We start from the raw sequence: 18623 nt of genomic DNA on the forward strand, positions 1-18623 counted from the left end.
AGGGAGCTTTGTTCCCATTTAGCAGCTCTTATCAAATATTAGCGGCACTTTCCCACAGAAACATTCCGAAAATACAAAGAGCTGCTTTGAGTGGTGAGCAGGGAGAGATCGCCTTCGTGCAGAGGGGTCCTCGCTGGATGTGGTGTTTTGGTGGCGAGGCTCTCCTGGGAGCGGAACACTGATGTTGTTCTGAGGGTCTGGGTGTTGTGGATGGATTTGCTGTGGTGTCCTGCATGCGAATAGCTGGGGGTCCTCTAGAAATGCTACTAATTATAAGTATTGTCAAGCAGTGTTGTGCAGGAGGGGTGACCCCAGGAAAGGTGCAACCTGTTGGCAAAAGATCTCAAATGTGTTGTGCTTAGAAAAGGTCATTCTGTCTTAGCAAAGCTCATAAAAACAAAGTGTGCTTAGAAAGCTTGGCTGGTGGGAAATAGCCAGGGATGTCTGTTCTTGGTGAAGTTGCTGCTAGCGGTGTAGTGGTACCCTGGTATGGGTGATACAGAAAGCTTTTGGCAAAAATCCTGCTGACTCCAGTGAAATACTAAACTATGGGCTCGATAAAATCGCTGCCTTCCACTTATGCCTTGCATAAGTAGCTATTCTCCGTTCAGATACAAATGTTTCTTCCAGTGCTGTCTGCCATGAAATTCCATTTTCTGGACTCATTGAAGCGTCCTTTACTGCCTTTTCCTGTTGCTCTTTTTTTGGGGGAGGAGCTGCTGGGTTGTGAAGGCCTGCAGAAGCTTAATAGGAATCCCTAGAAGTGTATTTCCAGCTGCTTGCCTGAAATCCACGCTGCTTTAGACTGTTTGGGGTTGCTTGCCGTGCTGCTCTGCCTGGAAAGCTACTGTTACACTGATGGGTGAGAACTTGCTTCAGGTTCTTATCGCAACCTTACTTGCAGCCAGCATGAACCCATCTGTTTTTGTGCCAACACCACCTCTTCTCTTCTCTGGTGCTTTCAGAGTGTGCTTTGCTCTTGGCTTCTTCTTCCCAAGCCCCACGGCTGCTGTTTTCCAGGTTAGCTGCCTATCTCTGCCGTGCACATGTTTGCTTAAACGAACCCCAGAATGTGACTGACCCAAGCAGGTCTCCTGGGGATGCCACACGGTGTCACACAGAGTTCCTTTGTGCCGTTGTCTTTCACCACTCCATCAGGGTGGTGGCTTGCAGGTCGCAGCAGAAAGCTAATATCCAATCTCTTGTTCCATTGCATTAAAGACCTTCCAGCTATTCAGACAGCTTTTTGAGGAGCCTGAAGCGCGTGGCCTTGCCTTGCTCCATCCCACCTGTATTTCTCTTCCGTGGGAGTTTCTGTGCTGCTCCAATTCTCTGTACTGCCACCAATTCAACTTTTCAAGCTGAAGTTGCTGCTGGAAAATGTTCCGGTAAGGCTGATCCAGATGACGGGTTCAGAGAGCATTACAAGGGGAGCCGTTAGCTGGTGAGGCTGAGGACAGCATAACCTGTGGCTGTCTTAGACTCATTGCCCTTTTTTTGGTGGATGTCTCTTAAATTGCCGCTTCTTCGGAAGCAACCAACTGCCACATGTTTCAGGTTGCATGTGAACTCGTCTATAATGCCATACAGAGGGCCTTCAGGTGATCCATCTGGCCCAGAATTCTGCTTACTGGTAAGCAGCAGCAGGTGCCAAGGATAGGAGCACACAAATATGGCAGTTTTGAGGAAATATTGCTCTGTTTTTCTCATTCCAACATTCTGTGACCTTCCTGAGCTGGGCTTAATAAGAGTTAAATCTTGTGCCCTGCCGGGGATCTGCCCACTCACTTGAATCATTGTGGTGCTCAGAGGACACTAAGCATGGAGACTACTTCTTGTGTAGCCCACATACAGGGAAGGGACAGAAAACAACAGGGATGTCAAAAGGAAAAAAAAAAAATAGCAAGGAGTAGATCTGGAACAAATTGCTTCTTCACTCTTTCCATGGTATTGATAATTTCAGGAGACTCCTTTCTGGGGGAATACACTGCTGAAGTCCTGTTCCTGGGCGCTGGCTTCAGCTCTTTCTGGTGATTTTCTTTGGAGTTCATCATTTCTGATGTCCTGTGCTTTGATTCTATCACCTACTTGTGTCTTGAGGTTTTGCTGCAATTCCTTAGAGTCACTGCCCTTATTTACTGATAATGTTAAATTATTCAGAGTGGCAAATGTTGTCATCTCAGTATTGCCTTCCTTGCACCGTTCAGTAGAGTGGAGCAGAGCAGAAAGCAGCTGTGAGTCCCTCTGCTACAAAGATGATGCCCTTCTTCCCTGGTTCTTACGTGCATTTTTTTAACCAGTTACTTAAGTTTTTGAAGAATTTTTCCTTTTATCTCGTGACAGCTTTGCTCCCTGCAGACTTTTGGTGAAGGATTCAGGTACCCAGCACAGCTTTGAGCAGGAAGCTATGCAGGGCATGTCCCCATCCTGCTCTGGCACGATACGGTGCCTCGGATTCTCCTGTCCCACAGCGTGGTCCGATCTCATTGTGGTGGCTCATACTCAGCTTCTTGCTGTTGGAGATAAAATGAGGCACCGCCACCCTTCCTGCGTGTTGCTGGGGAGAAGTTGCTTTATGATGTTTAAGAACTGGTCCTGGTGTTGCATGTTGACACAACGCTCAGTGGTTTGTGTGGAGGCTCAGTTTAATTCCGTGCTTCCTGCTTGTCCAACCCCCTGGTGAGCACAGCTCTGCTGCTGTCGCTGCTGGTGCGGCTGAAGCCATGCTGGTTTGAGCTTGGATTTCTGATTCCCTTCTTCATGACACGTTGAGCTTGGATCTTGCAGAAGTTCAGTGCTTGGACACCGAGTGTCCTGTTGACCCCTCTGCCCTTCCCTGTGGTTTCAATGTGTGCTGCCCCCGCATTGTTGCTTAGAAAGCAGGTGCTTAAAGAGTTTCTCCATCATCTTAACTTCCAGTGTTGATGGAGGAACACACACACGCCTCAGTTTTGGCTTTCCATCCTATTTCACTTGTACTAACTTTCATTTTTCTAGCTTTGATTTCCATATGGCTGCCCCTTGCCCCCCTGTAAGATGAGATTTTATGAATCAGCTTCTCTTCCCCCAAAAGCCACGTGATCCTGGGACACATGTTCCCCTCTCTGCTCTCGTGCTGAAGTGTCAGAGGAGTCTTTAATCTCTATTCCTGGTGCCCATTCCGAGTGCTGTTTTGATTGAATCAGACCCCTCATTCTTGTACAGGCTTCCAGTTGTTCAGAAACCTCAGTTCCTCATGAGTTGGAGCCCGAGTGTGGGAGCAGTTCTTTGAAATGCTGTCACGGAGCTGTTGGTCATCGGCTCCTCATTCTCAGCCCCCAGAAACTTCCCCTCATCTGTCAGCAGCGCTCGCACAGACCGCAGCCAGCAGCTCCTTCCAGTGTTGTTTCAGAGTGCGTCCTTGCAGAAGGAGGGGGGGCTGAGCAGCCTCTGGAGCTGGGCGAGGTTGGTGGCTGTGGGGAAGTGATGGCAGCAGGCAGCTTGAGCTGCGGAGGGCTGAGAAAATGGAGGGCTTTGAGGTGCAGAAAGCACGGGTTGTAGGATAGGTATGGGAAGGTAAACACCTTAGACTTGTGCTTCCTTAATCATTACGTTCCACATTAAATCCCTATCTTCTAAAGATGGAGGAGGTATTCTAAGTCTTTGCTAGATGTCTCTTCAATTTCTGGTTCAGAAATCCAGACCGCTCATGCAAATAAAGCAGTTGGCACGACCGGCACGGAAGCACAGATCACTGTGAGGTCATCTCCATTTTCTCTTGGCGTTTCCTATGTTACTCCTTTAAAGCCTATTTAGAGCAGCTCATGTTCCCAATGGATAGGTGTCTCTTACCTGTCTGAGTCTTCTGTTTTGGTTTGCTCGTCTGTGAGCAAATCCCTTCTGGATAATAACTTAATAGCCTGAAGAACTGACAGCCATCCTACCCAGAAGATTAGGCTGACAGTTTGCGCTTTGTGGAGGCAACCGAATGGTCTTGTTCCCAATGCGGGAATTGGAGATATCTCACAACGGAATACAGAAACTGCTTTCTGTCTGCCTGTGCTATCCTGCTGCTCTTTTTTTCCCTCTTAGATTATGTTATGACATTCCTTTAGACCGGGAAAACTGCAGCTGTTTACAAAGAAACGAACTTTTCTTTGCGGTCCTGAACCCGCTGTCCTTTCTCTGAGGCTGTCACGTCTCTGTCGTCTCGCAGGGTGAGCTGGCCATGTAGCACGTGCTATGGTAGAGAGCAGCCCACAGCTTGTTAACTATCTTGAGTTCTTGCTGTCCCATATATGTCTTTTAATGTGTATTGATAAAGCTTGATGAGTTTGAGGCTTGAATAATGCTAAGAAAACTCTGGAATAGCAGCTTTCTATAGAGTCCCCCTTGAATCCCCCACCCCCTCTCCCATTTCACAAGGAATTGTAATTTCTAGTGCCACAGCTAGGCTAAGGAAGTGGTAGGAGAAACCTGCTTTTGAGTTCTGCGAAGCCAACCAGCCTGAAGCATGCTTCTTCATCTATTCATTTCGCAAAACACAATAGCCTCCATCTTAGCAACTTGCTGTGGAGCTCAGTTCATGTTTTAAATCATCTTAGGCAGCAATAAATCTTCCCAGCTTATGAGACTGAAAATTGTGTGAGTTTCCACTTAAGCACTAATCTTCGTTACACCTGTAATTAGAGTAACATCTTGTTTGCAGAAATAACAACCCGAGCTCTGCTTGTTTGCTAGCTGCTGCACGTTCATTTCTGAGTATAAATCAGAGGGTTGATTCATAACCAGTCTTTTTTTTTTCTTTCATGTTAGTAGAGACCATACTGCAGGAAGGGGGGAATAAGGAAATCTGTTTGCATCTGTGTAGTCTTGCTCATGGCAAGGAGAGGGATATGAATGGAGTTGTTTTCTTGTGACGGGTTTTTTTGGCTGAGTTTCTAGAGCATAGCAGTCGCAGGGTCTCAGGCTTGCTGGGTCTTCAAGTTTGGTTCCTTGTGAGTCAAAATTCCTTGTATAGGCTTGACTTCTTCTTATTTAGGTCAGTGAAAAACAACAAATGAGAGGAAGTCCTGTGCAATATGGCTTATGAAGTTGTTCCACTGCAGGAGACAGTTCTGGCAAATAAACTGAAACAACTGTGCTTGTGAACATTTCCAGGTGCTTCATCCCAAGTGCTGCAGCAGCCCTGGTGGAGCGGCTCTGGCTGTCCTCAGGTACCTTCTAACTGTCCTTGTGATGCACGAGGCTGGCTTCTACAGCTTTGTTTTATTTCCTAGATCTTGAAAGAGCAAGCTTGAGTGAACAAATGAAAACTTATTAACCTGTAACATCTTATTTTAATGAGGCAGAGACCGCACGCTTTGTAGCTGTCTCTTTTCAAGGCTGTTAGACTTCAAAGGTCTCACCTTCGGGATGCTGATGGAGGCTTGTTCCTGCTGTTGCTTTTCAGCAGAGTGCTCTTGGCAGAGCTGAAGCTGCAGGTAACCCCATGCCCGTGTGCTTCGGGAGGGAGGGGTTGTGGCAGCTCTTGCCCTAAGGAGCCTGGATGCTTTTGAAGTGCCTTCCAAAATGCTCTGTGTGCTTCCACCAGGTTCTTCACCACGCCAAGCGCTTGCTGCCTGTTTGCAGTCTCATTTTGGATTACCTTGGCTGGTGTAGCTGCTGGCAGGGCATCAGCAGCAGGTTGGATGATTTCGAGGTCCTCGGCTTCCCCAGGTGATCATCCTGCAGCTGAGACCAGGCCTGCAGCCACTCAGGCATCTGATACTGCTTCCCAGCCGTCCTCTGTTTGGAAAGGTTTTGACAGGTTTCTAATTCTGAAAAAGCTCTGTGCAGTGTTGGCGGCACTAAGGCTCCAGTTTTACTCGTGATAGATGCGACACCAGTGATGGTAAATCATTGTTAGGCTGTGTTCTGCTGTTGCAGCAAGAGTATCTGTGCTGAGATTTATATTATTCAGTGGTTGCGATCCAAAACTGGTTTTAGGCTCCAAACCAATATGCAGTCCTTTGTCTAGACTTACTGGATATAGCCCTGGTGCTCTGTTGGTTGTTTTTCTCAATCATTTCTCAATGCTAGCAGTTACTACATGTGCCAGAGTGCCTTCACTCGTCAAGATCTATGACTTGGGGCGTGTTGTTCTGGAAGCACTTGTTTTGTTCCTTCTGGTCTGTGCAGATACAGGGCTTTGACAGAAAGGGAACAATGTGAGCTAGGGCTGGTTGTGGGGATCCCTGCTGGCCAGCGTGCTGCAGGGACTGGCTCAGGTGTGAGGAGCGGTGCTGGGAGGAGGACTGGGTGCTTGGGCAGCCCCTGTGCTGCCAGCTGCTTTCAGAGCCTTGGGGTTGAAAATGATTTGTAGGTATGGAGTTGGACCGTGGACCCTCCGCATCTACTGCAGGAAGCCCTGCGCTCGTTTTGGTGTGATCTCAGTCATCCTGCTTTTGTTGTTAAGTGCCACTGAGCTAATGCTCCAAAACACAGAACCTACCTGGATGTCCTGCAAGGTGTGTGAAGCTGGCAGGGCTGACACAGGGAGTGCAGATGTTCCCCAGGGCTATCTTCAAACCAAATTCTCTTTCTCACACATAGATTCTCTTGAATGCTTGCAGCAATCCTGGACTTTGAACCTCAGCTGAGTGCTGCAGTACTGATTCCGATCCCAGGACCCAACACACATCTCGTGCTGGAGAATCTGAATCATCCCCATCTTTATGGCTTTCAAAATCGCTAACTGTCACAGAGCTGTTCTCTGTGACACCTTTGGGTAAACTGGAGCCTGTCTTTGCAAACTGTTCAGTCAGTCTCTGGTGACGCTGACAAAAGTTTGAGTAATCCTCGTGTTCTGGCAGATCAGCTTTTCCACGGTGTGTTGTAGTTGTAGCGTTAGAGTAGGAAATATGCTTGCTAAGGAGGTGTTCCAAAATACATTTGTGCTGAAACCCCATCTGTTAAACCTTCTTGATCTCCTGTCTTACAGTCTAAAACTGAATGTAGTAATAGTTTACACCACTTGAGCAAGCCTACCTTAAACAGAGCGGCGGAGCCCCACACTGATTCTGTGTAGTATTTAACTGTCCCTCTTCTGATGAGTGGAGTTGGGGTACCCTGCTAATAGCTTTGAGGTCATTTGGAACTAAATGGAGTCAACTCTTCCAAGGGATTTACCCTTGGACCAATGCTCAACGCCACTGTCCTTTCTTTCCATAGCTAATAGAATCTCCTGAGGCACAGAGGGCTAAATTTAGTCTTCCAGCAAGCCAGGTATGACCTTGTGTTACAAGGGCTTCTGCTGCTCATCTCCAGATATCTAAATCAGAATGTAAAGGCTGCATTTCTGGGATAGGCAGAGCTTTGGGGGATCAGTGACGCTGGAAGGCTTTGTGTGTCGGATAATCGGCTGATGCTTTCAGTGCTGTGCTGGCAGTAATTCCCAGTCCGGCCGCAGCTCCGCAGGCCCAGCAGCGACCTGCTGCACGCGGCGGCGCTTGGCGCTGGGCTTCGGCAGGAGCTGACCTGGTAGGCAGCTGGCCTTGTGGGCAGTGAGCGCAGCTTGGTGGCTGCTGCGCTGAAGCCTGCGGGTTGAAAGTGAAAGCTGAAGCAAAGCTTCTTTGTGCGGGTGTGATTTCTTAAGTGTGCGAATGGCAACAGTCCTCTTCAAGGGGAGGCTAAATTTATCTCCTAGAAGCTAGAGAAGAACTCTGCTCTGTACAGAAGCCATCAGGGCACACAAGGAGGTAAATCCATGCAACAAAATGCGTGCCAGGGCTGTCCGGCTCTGCGCTGTTTGCCTTGACCTACATGGTCACTTGCTTTTTGTGTCTAATTAAAGACACAATTTGTCCTGTGAGTGTAGTGAGGAGCCTTCACTGGGTCCTAGAGCCTATGACTTACGCCTTTAATGTGTAATCAAGCTGTTAGAGTTTGTCTGCCATCTGCCAGAAGTGCCAAACTTTCCTGCAGCTGGCAGTGTGCTGGCAGCTGAATGGGGAAAGCTGGGAAGTAGAGCAGGACTTTTGGGTGTCTGCTGTGCTTTCTTGTGTTTAGAGTGCAGTGAATGGGGTGGCTTTTTAGCTTGTGGAAAAAACTCTTTGCAGGTGAGTGGGCCACCCCTTATTGTGTGGCATGGGCACGGCTTGCTGACTGGGGTTGCAGAGCTGACCTGTACTCCCAATAATTCAGTCATTGCTGGTGGTCTCCCGCTTGCTACAGGTAACACATATGGTTGCTTGAATTCTTTGGGGGCTGAAGCATCAGTCTGATGAAGTACTGCAGTCACTGGGTAATGCTGAGTGAGTTTCAGTAAGTGGTCAGAGAAGGCTGTGGTCAGCAGGTCTGCGTAACAAATGCTCTTAGGCTGTGGCAGGCGTGTCTGTGCTAACATCCTTAATCCAATGGTTCCAGATGCTGGAGCTGTTCCTATGGCATCTGCAATCGTTATGAATGGTGGCAAGATACCAGCAGAGGATTTTGTGATGCGGGTATTCATGTATTCCATCTTCATGAGCCCCTTCTTCTGGAAATATGGAGGAGATGGGATTTCCTAAATTGAGCTGGAGCTGCTTGGTTTGTGGATACCTGGAAGGGAGGGCTCAGCATGCTGCACACAGCTCCAGCTCTGCCGTGCCACGTGAAGTCAGAGGAGCTTTGTCACACAACGTTCTGTGGTTAATGTGTAAAGGCGTTTCAAGATGGGGTGGGTAGAAACCGAAACCAGGCAAATTGAAACAAATAATAGGAAAAAAAATAGAAATAGGGGACAAATAAGGTAATTGAACATGAAGTTCAGTCACTTTAAAGGGGAAAACTGCTTGTATTCCCCCTTTCTATGTAGAAAGTGGGAGGAGGTGATGATAATGCTTCCCTTCAGCTCTCCTTGTGTGGGATGGTGAGCAGCAGTTCCTCTGCAGGTGCTGATCTGCTAATAGGCCGGAGTTGGGCCGTCACAACAACGAGTAAGGCGTGCGCCTATGAATGTCCTGCTCTGCCATACTGATTACATGAGGTCAGCAGGGCATCAGCAGTGCTGGCTTTGGGTGTGTTTGTGGCATGGCTGACAAACTGAGGATTGCTTTGGTAGGCTCTTAGCTTGCTGAACCATGCCTGCTAAAAATCTTAATCTGATTTAATCGAAGATTGGTCTGTCAAGCCACGCATTTCCCTGTCAAAACATGAAGAGGGCTTTTTAGCATGTGCGAGCAGCCGTTGATGAAGTTTTGCACCTAAACACAAAAGCTAGGAGCTTGATCCTTTCTTGGTAGTGATATCCCACAGTGAAGTGTTGAACGCTTGGCAGGCTGCGGTTGGAAGTGCCCTGCCCAGAAGGGGATGTCTGGGTGCTGCCTTTCTGTGCCCTGCTCCTGCCGCCTGTCAAACCTGTTTGTGAGGTGCTCTGCCTCTGACCCGGCACTAAGCTCTCCAGGTACTGTCAGGTGGTTTTCTCCTGTTGCTATAATGAGGTAGACTTTCTCACAAATGAGGCTGATAAGGGAAACAAGCCAGCAGGAGTTCCTGCTTGCGATTGCTGAGTTTCATGGACAATGTGGTCTGGGTTTTCTTGGAAGATCTCATTTCATCCTTCTGCAAGTTCAGGCTGTAAGCATCTCCCATCTTCTAGAGTGCGTATGTATTGATTTTCCTAGACTCTTAACGTTCTCAGGTAGTTTTCTTTCAACTACTACGACTGTTGCAGGAGATAACTGGGTTTAATGTGTGTGCGTATGTTAATAATAAAACCTTTCTGGTTAGTTATTGTTAACCAGCTTATTAGCGTCTTCTAGAAGGTTGTGACACATGGAGGAAGAGAACAAGGAGGGATTAAGAGAAGCTGCAGAGCAGCTGAAGTCTGCTGAAAGGGAGCTCTTGAGGAGCAGCTAAGGTGCTGATGGGTGGAGGCTTCTCCTAGAAGGAGGGCTATCTGCATCAGATGTGTGTACGGGCTTTCTGCTCTGCAGAGTTCACAGCCTGGACCTGTCAGGTAGGCAGAGCAGACCCCAAATAGCTGTGTGGGTTACTGACTGGTGCTCAGCTCAAGGCATTTCTATGCTGATAGCATCTGGAGTATTAAGGAGTCGGTGAGATGGTGTGTTGAGTGTGAGACTGCTGAGCAAATCATCACAGCAGTAAGTTCTCTGACGGGTGGTTACATTTCTTTCACAGAATGCGTGAACTAAAGAAACTCGTGGTCAGATGCCTATTAAAGGCATCTTGCAAGGAAACTCCTTGAATGAGATGGATATTTATAATTTTTTTTAAGTGTGCTTCAAATCCCTTTTGGGATAACTTCTTTCAGTCTTCAGAGGGGTTTGCCTCTTCCAGAGAAGACTAGGAGTGGAAATGCTCCTTGTACAAATGCCTATCAACTCCTTAAGTCTCATGGTGTAAACCATAAAGGGACCCTTTGGAGAGGAGGAGACCCAAAAGATGAGCAAAGTGCACGGTGATGATGGTGCAGTGTAGAACGTGATCTGGTACTGGGTGTTTCACATGGGTATGGTGAGTAGAGGCATCTGAGAGATCGCTGCAGTGTTCCTGAGTGCCTGATTTGATATCTCTAATTTAAAATCTCACTAACGAACATAACCCAGCATTGATACAGTCCAGATGTGTGCTGGGTTCCAGCCCTTCTCACTGACTTGCCTTGCACCAGAACAGTAGTCAGCATGGTTGCACTGGGGAGCTCCATTCCTGCCTCAGAGGAAGCAAAGCAGGAGGCGGTGTGCTTGTTTTGCATCCTTACATACAATGAGGGTGGCCCTGTTCTACCTTCTCACCTGTTGCTCTAGTATTTCTGTTATCAGAACAGGGCTGTGTCTGTAGCAGCTTCTGCACCAGCTAAAAAGCAGGTGTTTTGCATTAGGGTGTGTGCCTCTTTCTCCTCGAGCCATGCGGTGTCTTCCACTTCTGTTGCTTGCGTGGTGTCTGCAGCTATGGGGGAAAAGGCTAAGTGCTCTGGAAGGGAGAAGTCAGCTACTGCTGGGGTGAGTTTTCCCACTTTGGTCTTCCAGCTTTGGAGGCTATATTGAGCAGGTTAAGTTTTGCGAAGGATAAAACACAGTTATGTTTGAGCATCCTCAGCGAGGCTGTGATGCCATCGTCCGCTTGGGCTGACGTGTCCTTGAAGCACCAGGTGATTCATTACCCCTGAAAACGTGCAGCCTGGCTCCTTTTGAGAACACCCTGTGGGCACGTGTGGTGAAAACCTTGCCTAATGAAATGTAGGAGAAGCAGGGCTGTTCTGAATGACTCAGGGTTTGAAGAATTTTATTTTGTTGTATTTGTGTGCCATAAGTAGGACTATCTGAACGTGTCCACGTGTTTTCTCTAGCTTTTTGGGTCGTCTCATTCAAGGCATCGTTATGTTCCCTTTCGTTGCAAAGACTGTTGGTGTTGGTTTTGGAGCCTTCAGCACCTTGCTGCTAGCTAAACACTGGTTTCCTTTTGCACAGGCTGGTAGGAATGTGTGCAGGCTTTGCTTTCTGCAGGCTCTGTGTAGAGCACAAAGTTCTGGTTGCTCTTCTGCTTTTGTAAAGGGAAGGCTGCAATGGAGACCCACTTGCTGTACTCTGCCACATGTGCAGTGTGTGGGCTACTCATGTGAGTTAAGGGAATTGAAAGATGTTAAAGGGTTTTTACAAAGCTCTGCAAGCAGCAGTGTGGGGTTTTTTACTTACTTTTACATAGGTGTCAGACGATAAATACTGTTCTGAGTGCTGCCCAAGTATACAGTGCAGAATAAAAGCTGAGTTTTTATTCTCCAGTTGGGCAGAATAAATGTAGATGTCAGCTTTGGGGTGTATTCAGAGAGGAATTTGCAAATTACTGAATGTGCAGAGGAGCTCTGCTGCAAGCACAGTCGTGAAGGCATTGAGCTGTGTGCCCAGCTCTCCTCCAGGTATCGCTGGTAAGTGTTTGTTCCCGGTGAAAAACTTGCAAATTACCTGGCAAGGTAAGGCTTTTCTTTCTGATGCAGCTGCTTTCTGTGTTTCAAGGGCAGATGGCCTCAGTGCGTAGTCTGGGTCTCTTCTGCTGTTACAGCTACGAGGCATAGCTTTAATATCTACTGGTAACTAGCAAATAGCAGTGCATGTTTATTCCTTGACTCTTACTTATTTGTTCTCTGCAATCAAATTGAGTCCTTTGGTTTCCCTTCTGACAAGAACTGGTTATCTTTACTCAGCTTAAAGGGCAGTGCTGGCTTAGCTCAGGTCACGGCAATGAGGTGCTCAGGGCTGGAGGTGGGAGGAGGGAGCTTCAGCTGGAGCTAACTGCAGGTGGGATCAGGAGCAGAGCTGTTGAGGTGGAGTAGGGCTGCTGGGGCCACCAAAGGCTTCTGCAAGGTCAGAGAAGCTGGGCAAGCCCAAGAGAAGGCTGTGCTGAGCACTGCTGAATGGCCAAAAGCCCACACTAGCTTGGGAAGACCCAGGAATAAAAGCTGAAGGAGCTACATCTGCTTTTCCTCTTCTTTTCCTTTTCTTTCCCTTTCCTGGGTATCTGCTGCTAGCTCTCCTCTGGTTGCTGAAGGTTAGGAACGTGACCACCCCGGAGTTTTGAAACTCCTCGTGTTCAGAGAGTTTGTCTTTACTGCTCTTAGTTGTCTCAGTAGCTTTGGTTAAAGGGCTGTGGTGGGAGAGAATGAAGTCCTGAGTGGTGGTTTAAAAACAAGCAAAAAATCCAACCAGAGCATGGTGTGTTCCTCAAGATAGCTTATGTGTATCTGTTGGTTGAAACATGTTGCCTTCTCGAGGGAGGGCAAGCTTTTCTCTAGACAAAACTTGTGAATGCTGACATGCTGGACTTGGAATAGAAGTGTTGCAGGCTTCTATGCCAAAACTGCTCACTAGTATTGATGTCTCCTGAAAAGACTTTCCTGCACACCAGAAATGATCTGCAGAGACCTCATTTTTCCACGTGGGTGTGAAGCACTTTAAATGAAAATGTGCTGACCCAAACGTGCATTGCTCCAGGTCTGATGGGGGATTTCTCAAGTATGGCTCTGTATGCCACCAGTCCAATTTCTCACCATTGAAACCTGATGTGTTGTCCTTGCTCTTAAGGTTTGTTCCATCATCTAATACCAGTGGCAGCTTTTTGACCCCTCTTTCAGTGCTGGCTGGTGCAAAGACTTCAAAGTGGGGTAGCATCCATTAGGTTGGAATTGTAATATTGCTCTGTGCATTAAACTTGAACCTTTTTTTTTTTTTCTCCAGTATTATCCAGAGGTTCGTGCTGCTAAATGTCAATAAAATGATAATGAGGTGAAGAACAAAGATCCCAAAACTGTGTGCATACCACCTGTGAGCCCTGTGAGGAAGGGTTTTGTAGCGTCACTTCATGCTGTGATGGAAGCAGTGTCCTCTGGGAGCTGAGCAGCATCTGTAGAACGCCCTGAATTTTTTAGTGCTAGGCTCTTGAAATCATCTCTCTTGGCTCCCACTGCTGCAGGTCCCCAAGACGAAGTGAGGAAAGGAAGGATCTGGCTGTGTGTTAAGATACAGATGTCCATTGTTGAGGTGCCTTCGGGGATGTTGCCTGGGAACCTAAAACAGGAAAGTTGGCTTCTCAGCTGCACTTCTCTTGGAAAGTAATGGGGAAGAAAACCTTGCAAGGCTGAAAGCTTCTGTATTCCCGTCCTTCCATTTCTGGCACCCTAAAGTAGAGATATTCCTGAGGAGGGTGGCACAGTGGGAACTGAGGCATCCTCATGGACTGGCTCCCCCTGCGTGCTCCTGTAAGCCCAAGGCTTGGCGTTCAGCATGTATATCTCCAGGCCCAGCGAGTGCCATCGAGGAGATGTCACAGGAAGCTCGCCAAGCGTCTGGAGGTACTAATTAAACACACAAAGGCTTAATTGCCTGTCAAAAGCTGGAAGGGGCTTGTGGCTTAGGACAGCCTCTTTCATCCTCATTCCTTCTTTCAGTAGCGGAAGAGGTGCGCTGCACTGTGTTCTGCATAATTTGAGGCTTTCTGAACATGGCTACCACAATAACTTGTGCTCCAACCGGGCTGACCACATATTCTCACTTGTGACCATTGCTATAGAGGTGGCTATTTCATGCCATGCCAAGCACGGCTCCTGGCTTCTAGTCCAGATCTGCCACGTGCTGAATCATGCAGGGTCCTCCCCTTACTTCGGGTTTCTCTGCTTTGCCGGAGCAATCTTGCTGCCAGATGGGGTTTCTGGGTGAGCAGCCCAGCACCATCAGCCTGCTGCCGGGTCAGACAACGGCTCTGCCTTGTGAGCTCGGGTTGCTCTTGAGGCTGAGTGCGTCTGTGAGGTGCTGCTACGTGGGGCTGGGAGCAGCGGTGTTTGCTGAGCTGAAGGTTGAAAGGTCTGGTTGCAAATGGCCCGCGTGAGGTGAGGATGGGTTTTTGGGATTGGCCTTTGCCAGCAGGAAGTTGTGGAGATACACTGGGGATTTTCTTGTGTGATACTTTGACTCCTCCGTTCTTGCCAATGTTGTTCTTCCAGCAGAACATGAATAATAGCTAACCTCTAGTTTAGCAGAGCGTGAAATAATCTGTTTACTCTAGGAATAGCCCAGCTTCCTTGTTGGGAGGTGCCAGTTCTTAATGAAAGTTGGTATGAAGTTGAAGATGCCAAGTCAGTCTTTGGTCAGGGATCCCTGATAGGAATTCGTGTGTGTGTTCCTGCCTTCCTCTGAAGTGTAACTAGAGCATGTTCAAGGTGGCAGAAAAGTAAGCTTCCCCTTGTGCTCAGTATTGAAATACAGGGACTGCTTCATGAACGGGATGCTGCTACCCTTTACCCAGGTGACCCAATGAAGCTGCAATCCCTTCTCGCTGCACACAGAGAATTGACAATTTTCTAGTTCTTGTAGGGCTTGGGTTGGGACAAGTTCGGCCAGTTCTTCCTTGCTGTGATGTTTGACCCGGTCAAAACACTTAAAACTTGAGCACAGGGTAGAACTGAAGTTTGCCTTAAGTGCTTCCTAATAAGCATAATATTAGGAGGCACATTCAACCCAATGCCTTTTCGTATTAGAAGAATGGAAAGGCTGAGTGCTGAAGCTGTGGGGCAGGTGCCTGGCTTCATTCACAATGGGTACAGGTAATTGTGGTGAGGATTAATAATGGTGCCTGCTGTGAGACTTTTGAAGTCGTGCAATGCCACTGAGCAATCCTCATAACTTCTTGTACACAGTTGAGGAATGACACTGGAAGAACGTGTGTATGACTTGGGCTGGACTGACAAGAAGTTTATAGGAGTACAGGCAGAGTGAAATCCTGTGTGCTGGAGTCGAAGCGGTGCCTCTTGGACGCTCGGCGATGGCTTTGGTGTATTTGTTCTTCACACTGGGGACAGCAAAAATGCTCTCCTGGCTGATGTGCTGGGGCAAGTGATGGGCATCTTCTGCTGTGGCTGGCATAGAGGGGTCAGTAGTTACAGAACAAGCTATTGGAGAGAGTATGGACCCTTAATCTTCTACCCCTGCTTTAGTAGCTGCGAAAACGCAGCTAGAAGTGCAAGCTCTGCACACCCCTGTGCATATGGGAGCTGGTTGCTCATAGCCCAGTGCAAAGCAGCACATGTGGGAACCCCTCTTGTACATGGCTGTCCGCTTTTTCACAACTTGAAGTTATTTTTTTTTTTAATGACTTTTGTGGGAACAGTCCATGCCTTTTCTGCTAAGGAAGCTGGATGCCTCTGCTTTGTGTGCAGGACAGAACAGCCTGTATCTGCTCATTCAGAGCAGAGCTTTCAAGAAATGCTGTGAAACAGTTTCATTTTAGTTCATCCTTCATATCCCTGTCGCAGAGGCTGTGTGCTCTGAAGGGTGTTGCGTGAGGAAAAAGGTGCAAACAAAACAAACCCCATGTGCTTCCTTCTGACCACAGCACCTGGGGCATGGCAGGACACACAGCCAGCCCAGGGGTGCTGCCTCGTGATTTGGGAACCTGTTTTCCAAGGTGGGGAAATGCTGTTTCCCAGAGAGACAAAAAACATCTGTAGTTGAAGAAAACCCTGTTGCTGAAGTACATTCATAGCACAGAAAGCTGTTTGTTTGCTGAGACGGGGAGTAAGTAGAAATAGTAGAGGTTTTCTACAAGTGATTTGTCTGCCGGCATGCTTGGAAGCTGGTGTTCTAGTTTTAGCTGTTACGTTTAGTTTCAGTGTTACATTTCAACTTTCTCTTGCCTTCCAGTTTCCCTACAGAGATGACTGGCTAGTTGCTGTGCTGCTCCATGCCCTGGCACTCAGTGCCCTGTGATTTCAGATAACAAACACAAGAAGTGACTCACAAAACGTGTGGTGAGTACCTGGGGCTTTGAATTCGGGGGTGTACCAGCATGCTATCCTTATCTTTGCTCCTAAAAAGTATCTGGAGCGTCTATGGAGAGATGCCAGGAGACCAAATGCAAGTTGTTCCATTCTTGTTTCTGTTTTAATATATTCTCTCAGTTTTGCCAGCTTTTTTTTTTTTTTTTTTTTTTTTTTTTTTTTTTTTTTACCTGAAGTATCTGTGAGCTTGCATCTCTGATCTACTTTCCCTAGCTTCACTTTTAGAAGCATGAGCGTTGAGCTGAAAAACTGGTTAATTGCCATGCTGCCTGCCAAGTGTGAGTGTCTGCAGCAAGGAAACTGGGCAGGATAAGTCCCAGAGCTTTTGTGAGGAGATGAAGCTTCTCAAAATGTGCTTTAACTTTGGTAATGAGGTACCAGGCTGATGTGCTCTGTAAATGAGATTTGTTCCAGTATGGCAACTAGAATATGGGCTGGGTTGCCTGTTCTGGTAGTGCTCGCCTCTGGGACAAGCAGAAAACTCAAAACTGAAGCTGTTGTGAATTTTCCTCTCCTGAAGAGAGAAGGGAGAGCAAAGGTGTGTGTTTGGCCTTGGCATGGACAGAGGCCTCGCTTTCATTAGCCATTAATGATGAAAATAAACCAAACTAAGAGGCAAATGCATTGGGTGGATGAAGGCAATGACTTGGAGACAGCAGTGCAGGTCTCTCTGCTTGGCACACGTTTCCTGGGGGTGTTGGTAAGGAGTTCTGCAGGGGTGGTACCAGATTCGCTTCTGTGTAGGGTTTTTAATTGTGTCTCATCCTTTTGGAGTGCTGTTTCTACTTCTGGACAGAATGACTTCAGAAAACAAATGCCCTAAATTGTAATTTGCATTTTAAATTTTGTATGCAGCCTTATAAGCCTTTGACTTCTGGTAATTTCAGCAGGAGAGTGGAGGAGACAAATGCAAGGATGGCAGTTTGATACTGTTGGTAGCTTCCAGACTGGAGGAGAAATTGGTTTTCAATTTTGCTTGATATGGTATGTCCAGTAATTTTGCAGTTTTGCTCCTTGAAAGTAATTTATTGGGTTTTTTTGGTGCCAATTGTAAGAATGCTGTTGATAGTGTGAAAAGTGTTTCATTGGAGCAGTTCAGACTGATGCTTTTAACCTCTTAATATGAGTGCAACAGAAGACTGTAGGCATCTAACTCTGCTTCACATTTTTTGTATTGTTTTGTCTTAAAGATAAGCCCCTGGAGTCTGAAGCAGCCTGCTTAGGTGATGTGGTGTTGTGGAAGGTTGCTGCCAAGTCACTGCCTTGTTTTTCTTCTTCTCTGCCTGTATGAAGTCTGGGATCTTGGAAGGTTTCTATCAGATGCAACTGTTTCCGTGTCTTTGGGATCATAGTGTGCTTTTCCACTTGAGAGAAGCTTCTGCCCTGCTCACAGTGCTTAACTTCTTCCTCCCTTGCTTGCTTTCTGCTTCACCACTGGCACAGAGATGTAGATTTCTAGCACAGACTGCTAGGCAGTGGGAATGCTAAATCACGAGATGACCCAAGTGCATGTTTTTTAGTTGTTGAGGATGCATTACTGAAATTCCTTATCATAGAATCACAGAATGGCTTGGGTTAGAAGGGACCTCAAGGATCATCAAGCTCCAGCCCCCCCATCTCCAACTGATGCCTTATCAATTCCAAGACATTGAGAAGTGCTGCTTGCCTCAACCACGATCTTGCTCCCAAGCTGCCTACAATTATGTCCCTTTCCTGCATCCTGTCTTGTCTTTTTGTGTACTTCAACATTTAAACCAGCTCCAGATTTCCCATTTCATTCCGTTCCCCTGTGCTCCTCTGCAAGCCAGCACCACACTTGTGTCTTCATCTGTAAGATCTGTTTCAGGATCCTGAAGCATCCTGACTTCTTCCCACTTCCTGCAGAACCTGTGCCAGGCTCTTCTGCTTGCTCAGCTATGCTATGAAGCCCATCCAAGGGGGCAGCCACTGAATCTGCCGTGCTTTTCCCCACTGTGCTCAGCAAACCTGCCACGTCCCATTGGGAAGTTTGGCTTCAGAAGCACTTTCCTGGATGGCATGGATGAATAAGAGCAGCAGAAGCTGAGTTAATGGTGAAGTTCCTGGATTAAAGGGTTGTGAATGTTTAATCTCTGCTCTACTTAGTGAGTGCTTTTCTGCATAGCAGCAGATCCAGCACGTGCTGGGATGTGATGGAGTGGTGCTGGACATGCTGTGCTGTCTGAGCATTGGCGGGGATTGCAGAGCACACATCTCCATGCAAAAATCCAGCTGAATCCAAAATCTTACCCTTGATGTCAAGATTGGGTGGTGGCAGTGAAAGTTGTGGGTGCCTCTGTTGATCTGTGGCTGCACATGA

The 18623-nt window shown here is 47.4% G+C and overlaps 1 protein-coding gene across 4 annotated transcripts in view; it reads left to right on the forward strand.

Annotated features, from left to right (window-relative positions):
- Positions 1-18623, forward strand: part of CSNK1G1 (casein kinase 1 gamma 1) — an 88253-nt gene that overhangs the window by 796 nt on the left and 68834 nt on the right. For 3 of the 4 annotated variants that reach the window (XM_042885770.1, XM_042885766.1, XM_042885769.1), the window contains exon 2: positions 16149-16255. The gene's annotated coding sequence lies outside the window, so the exon portion shown is untranslated. Of the gene's footprint in view, positions 1-13698; positions 13805-16148; positions 16256-18623 lie in introns of those variants that run through there. The other variant, XM_042885767.1, reaches the window with a different exon arrangement.

The sequence above is a fragment of the Lagopus leucura genome, unplaced genomic scaffold (assembly GCF_019238085.1).
Source record: "Lagopus leucura isolate 7727_CA_CO unplaced genomic scaffold, USGS_WTPT01 Super-Scaffold_100052, whole genome shotgun sequence".
Classification (NCBI taxonomy): domain Eukaryota; kingdom Metazoa; phylum Chordata; class Aves; order Galliformes; family Phasianidae; genus Lagopus; species Lagopus leucura.